Below are 6,000 nucleotides of genomic sequence, written 5' to 3'. Positions count from 1 at the left end.
ATGCCCAAGAAAAAGGCTGAAGGGGATGCTAAAGGAGATAAGGCCAAGGTGAAGGATGAACCACAGAGAAGATCCACAAGATTGTCTGCTAAACCTGCTCCTCCAAAGCCAGAGCCCAAGCCTAAAAGGCCCCTGCAAAGAAGGGAGAGAAGGTACCCAAAGGGAAAAAGGGAAAAACTGAGGCTGGCAAGGATGGGAATAACCGTGCAGAAAATGGAGATGCCAAAACAGACCAGGCTCAGAGAGCTGAGGTGTTGCAGATGCCAAGGGAAGTGTGTGCATTTTTCGTAACTGTGTACTTTTGGTGACTATACAGTTTGAAATACTATTTTTTTAAGCAAGTTTTATAGAAATGCAAAAAAAAAAATTTTAAGCTATGTTGTTAGCACACAAAACACTTCATTATTGTTTTTGGGGGAAGGAGCATATGTCAGTAGTAGAATGTCTCCAAAGCTGGAGTGCTGTGAGGGCAAACATCTTTGCCTGCTAGTTTTGAGAGACTCCTCTTGGCTGCCAAGAGGAGGGATTCCCTGATGTTGGCACACATAGCCACCTTGGCACAAACGCCTTGTGGTAAGGAAAAACTCAAATTCATCTTAGGTCCTCCTCTCCTTAGACTTAATAACCCTAAACTCAGACCTGTTAGGACCTGACTCCCAACAATTGGTTTCACCAGTGCATTGGGCAGTCTGGACTTTCCAGCGACATCATTGAGATAGCGTCCCTCAGAAGAGCAGCAGTTTCTTTTCTAGATTGTGGATCTTCTGATAATAATTTTTGCCATTTTCATCTCAATTCCTGAAAGTCATGGTTGGCTTGTGAAAAGTTGTTAAACAACATGCTAAATGTGAAATGTCAACGCTCATGCTAAACTTTCTCTATTCAGAGCATCAAATGAAGACTTTATTGGGTTTTATAGTGGCTTTCTGATTTGGGTAGTCCATCCAAAAAGAGAGTTTGAAAGCTGTTGCATACTGTTAATGATTGCTCATGTCCTGCCTGAAAAACCATGGTTGTTCATGAAAATTATCTTTAATACAGCCAGACAGTTTTAAAAGCAGGGAGCCCTTACAACAGGAAGACAACCATTGCACATTCTGCAAAGAGGAGGGTCATTGGAGAGGGAAATGTCCCTGATGCTTCCAAGAGAAGCTACATATGGTCAGCAAGACTCTGACCCATCCTGGCAGATGGCATCACTGGTAGAAGAAATCTAAAGGAGCCAAGAGGCTTCACAAGCTTTCCCAAGAGTTATCTCTGAAGAATTTCAGCTGCTTCTTAACAGTAGATAGGAACAAAGTCAGTTTTAACCAACTTGGTCTTAAACACCTGGCAGGAGAGTATAGCCAAAGCACAGTCCTACATGGACATTTAAAAGGAATAAAAGTGTTTTTTTTTTTTTTTAAATTTAACATAAGAGCACACTTGTGTCAACCTATCGAAAGCTGGAGGCTATAAAGGAAGGGTTCTTGTGTGAGAGTGCCTAATAATAATGATCACAAAGGACTCTAAAGTTACAAGTTTGTCCTGAGTTAATTTGAACCTGTTCTCATAGATCTACAAATCTTCCTAACCTCCTACATTGATAAACTCCATCTGGTTTTCACTGCTATGAATATGAGTTAATGTCTTCGTGGTTTTCAGAGACTAGCTGAAATAATATTTGCTTTTCTGTTAGTTGTTTACAAAAAAGTAATGCTTTGTTGTCTTGTTTATTATTATCTTAGCATGATCCCTGCCTTATTTGTGCCTTGTCCAGTCACCTGCCATCTGCCACTGTGGACCTCTGGACTGCCCTGATGCTGAATGTCCTTAACTGTCCATGCCCCTCCCGATAGAGAATGAGGACTAATGAGGACTTTGGGTTACTTCCCCCAACTACGCCCGCCTCTTTCAGCAGGAAGCAGCTTGGAGACGTTGTCACCCATTTTTCCATAGAAATGGAATATAGAAATTGACCGTGGGGAAATGAAACAATGGTCCACTTTATGCTGTGACTGTAGCCTTGCTGCTCTGCCACTGCAACTTATTTTTTAGATGGACATGTTTCTTTCTCTTCCTCTCTCTCTCCTCTTCCCTCATTTCTCCCCCTCCCTAATCTCAGGGGAAACCGATCCTGGCAAGGACTGAACTTTTGGTAACAAATCCAATAAGGAGGACATGGTTTTGAGGAAAAAGAAGTTTTATTGCTTTGCTAGCAAAGGAGAAACACAGGGGACTTCTTTCCCAGAGGCTGTGATTCTGCTCATAGTCAGTATCAGGGACTTTTAAAGAGATGACTCAAAGGCTACATTCCACATGTTCGCTGGCAGAGTTGTAAAATTTGAGAGATACTCATTTCTGAGATCTGGTGCCATCCCCAAAGTCTAGATTACTTTGTTCCTATGGTGGATGTGTATTCAAGGACAGATAAATCTGCCTATGATGGAGAAGGTAATCCTGTTTCCCCGAGATTACGGAGGGGGAGAGATTAGGGAAGAGGAGGGAGAGAGAAAGAGAAAGAAACATGTTCATTTTAAAAATAAGTCACAGTGGTAGAGCAGCAAGGGCTATATTCAAAGCAAAAAGTGGACCACTGTTACAATTATTTCCTCAGACTATTTTTGTCCCTGATTAGTTTGCCTGCTTGAAGTTACATATTACACAAAGGACAGGCTAGAGGAGGTAGCTTGCCTTCTTGCTGATTCCCAAACTGATGGTAATGAATGTAATGTGGGGCTGGGGTTGTGGTTCCGTGGTAGAGCACTTGACTGGCACATGTGAGGCACTGGGTTCGATCCTCAGCACCACATACAAATAAATAAATAAATAAATAAAATAAAGGTATTGTGTCTACCTACAACAACAAAAATCTTTAATGTGGACTTCAGAACATCTCCAGAGTGATAAAGGTGAAAGATAACCTTTTGTTATTTATAACAAACCCCTTTCACTATACCCGAGTTAATGTTAACGAGGTGATTTTTGGCAAGTCCCAAGTACTCAGAGTTATAACTCAAAACCCCACTCCCCTCTTCAGGGAGGGGAAAGGTGCTGAAGGTTGTGTTGATCACTAGTGGCCAACGATCTTTTTGATAGTGGTGATTGAATCCAGGAGTGCTTTACCACTGAGATACAAGCCTCAGTCCTTTTTATTTTTTATTTTGAGACAGTCTAGCTAAGTTGCTGAGGTGCCCAACAATTTAATTATCAAGCATATATGACAAAGCCTCTTAAAACCCCCATGAGGACTGAGTTCAGGGTGCTTTCAGAGGGTGAATAATGTAAGCAAAGAAGTGAATAAAGAACAGGAGATGTGGCTCAACAGTAACACAGGTTTGTTTGGGACAAACCTGCAGAGGGGGGCCCAGTGGAGATGGGAACTGTCTTCCACTTACAGCCTGGGGTAGATATAGCGGAATGAGGGAGGGAGGGAGGATTAGGCTGTTACCAAGGGGTTGGTCAGGGAAGGGTTCTTGTGATGTCATCTTCATAAGGAACTAGGTGTTTTAAGGATTTCAGTCCCAGAAAACAATTTCCTTTCAAATGATGATGGAGTGTTTGGGGTTTATTTGCATGATGATGGAATAATATCTGGGAGTTTAGGTCAGGCTGAGTCAAGTGACCTTGATGTGACTCTGATTTTAAGATGGAACATATGTTTTAAAATGGTGTTATTTGTGTCAAATTCTACATAACAAATAAGAACATATCCAGCTGGGTGTGGTGGCACACAGCTGTAATCCCAGTGACTCGGGAGGCTGAGGCAGGAGGATAGCAAGTTTGAGGACAGCCTCAGCAATTTAGGGAGGCCCAAAGCAATTTAGCAAGACCCTGCCTGAAAGTGAAAAATAAAAAGGGCTGGGAATGTGGCTCAGTAGTTAAACTGTTCAATACCCAGTACCAAATAAAGAATATATCCACTGCCAGAAGGTGGTACACCCCAACCCCACATAGATGGATGTTCCTACACTTGGGACTTTTCCAGATGGTTCTTTTGTCTTGTAGTCTCAGTCTGGCTGTTCATTTGCATTGTGAACTTTAAGAAAAGTCAAATCTCCAAAAAAGGTCCCAAGTGACTATTTGGGCCTAAATTTAAAATGGAGTCTGGAGGTCATCACCAGCTAGGGGTCACACAATTACACTGTGTTCTCAAATTTATTGCCCTTGCCTAGGCAGTTACTCTTTCATTTACCAAAATAAACAGTCTCAAGGAAATTTCTTTTGCTACTTGTAAATTTATTCTTTATTATTTTTCTCTTTTGTGGTACTGGGGATCAGACTCAGGGCTTAGTGAGTGCTAGGTGACTGCTCCATCACTAAGCTACATCTCCAGCTTCTGCATTCAAATTTAAATATCAACCAATCAGAAGTAAGGGCTTTCCTGGCTTGGATCCTCATTTTCATAGACCAGAGTGGGAACCTGGGCTGGAACATTCTCTGTATAAGCCAGCCCTTTCTTTGTTCTTTGGGAGCACATTTTTGTACTGAAGACAACTTCTTTCTGGTTGGAAAATTATTTTATTTTTTTAATAATCCTTCCTTTTTGTCTTAAATTCTTTCCTTATGAAATTTTGTTGACAGTATCCTTTAAAAGATAGCTGGGTATGGTGGTACACCCCTACAGTCCCAGATACTTGACAGGCTAAGGCAGGAAGATCATTTGAGTCTAGGGGTTCAAGATCAGTATGGGCAACAGAGCAAGACCCCATTGCAAAAAAACAAAACAAACAAAAAAAACACACAAAACATAAATGTATCCTTTATTTTAAACAAGTATATGTAAGTGAAGTGTCTTGTTCTGTGAGATACTCTAGCAAATTAATCAAAGTGAGACAGGGATTTAGGATAGAGAAATACTGAATCTTAAAGGCAATGCCCACAAGCCATTAAGATGAAGAAAGCATGGTTGTAAATCTTGAGCAACATGCCCTTGGCCCATGCCCTTGTAAAATAAGGGAGATATGCAAGTGCAGTAAAAACTGGCACAAAATTGGGCTACTCCACCCTGGATCCACCTCTGGTCCTGTCCCTGATACAGCCCTTTTATAAATATTGGACCCCCAGCCCAAGTCAGGACTGCTTCTCACTCTTTTTTTTTTGGAACCAGAGATTGAACCCAGGGGTGTTTAATCACTGAGTCACTTCCCCAGTCCCTTCCTTTTTTATATCATATTTAGAGACTGGGTCTCACTGATTTGCTTAAGGCCTTGCTAATTTGCTGAGGCTGGCTTTGAACTCATGATCCTTCTGCCTCAGCCTCCAGAGCCACTGGGATTACAGGCATATGCCACCAAGTCCGGCTGCTTCTCACTCTTGAGAAAGTTCATATTCTCCCTCGAATGTGTATCTACCTTCCTGAAAAAAAAAAAAAAAAAACCTCTGTCGATGCCTTTGTCTGGCTAGTGCTGAAATTCTTTTCCATCACGAATGCTAAGAACCCCGCTGGTCCTAAGTTGAGTTCCCCCTCTCCTCTGGGAACTCCTCAGACCCTTCTCCAGAAACATCTCTTCTCTTGTGACAAAGGGAAACTTAGTTTACTGCTGCATCAGTCAAAAGTTTCAGAAGCCCATATTTGAGGCTGATATGGATATCAGTTCAAAGCCAGACTCAGCAACTTAGCAAGGCTTTAAGCAACTTAATGAGACCCTGTCTCAAAATAAAAATAATAATAATAATAATAATAAAAAGGGCCAGGGAGGTGGCTCAGTGGTTAAGCACCCCTGGGTTCAATCCCTGATAACAAACAAACACATAAGACTCAAAGGAGCAGAGAAGACAGACTGCAGGGGTGGTGGGGGGGTGGGGGGGGACCCTGGGACCTGAGGAGCAATTTAGGAGTGCATCCCATGGTTTTTGCTTTTGTCTCACACATCCCAGATTGGATACTGGAGAAGAGAGCAACCCAGAAACATCGATTGACACATACCAAATATGCCCTAAGGAAAGACTGCTCTCTCTTGTCAAAGACAAAATAAGTCAAGCAAGATAGAAAACTTTTAAACAGTAACTACTCCAGTC

General features: G+C 41.9%; 1 pseudogene; it reads left to right on the top strand.

The window, feature by feature from the left end:
• LOC124976614 (non-histone chromosomal protein HMG-17-like) lies at nt 1-308 on the top strand (annotated as a pseudogene).
• The last annotated feature ends 5,692 nt before the right edge of the window (nt 309-6,000 follow it).

This window comes from Sciurus carolinensis, chromosome 2 (assembly GCF_902686445.1).
Source record: "Sciurus carolinensis chromosome 2, mSciCar1.2, whole genome shotgun sequence".
Classification (NCBI taxonomy): domain Eukaryota; kingdom Metazoa; phylum Chordata; class Mammalia; order Rodentia; family Sciuridae; genus Sciurus; species Sciurus carolinensis.
The sequence above is the reverse complement of the archived record's forward strand: the minus strand, read 5'-3'. Positions and strand labels throughout refer to the sequence as shown.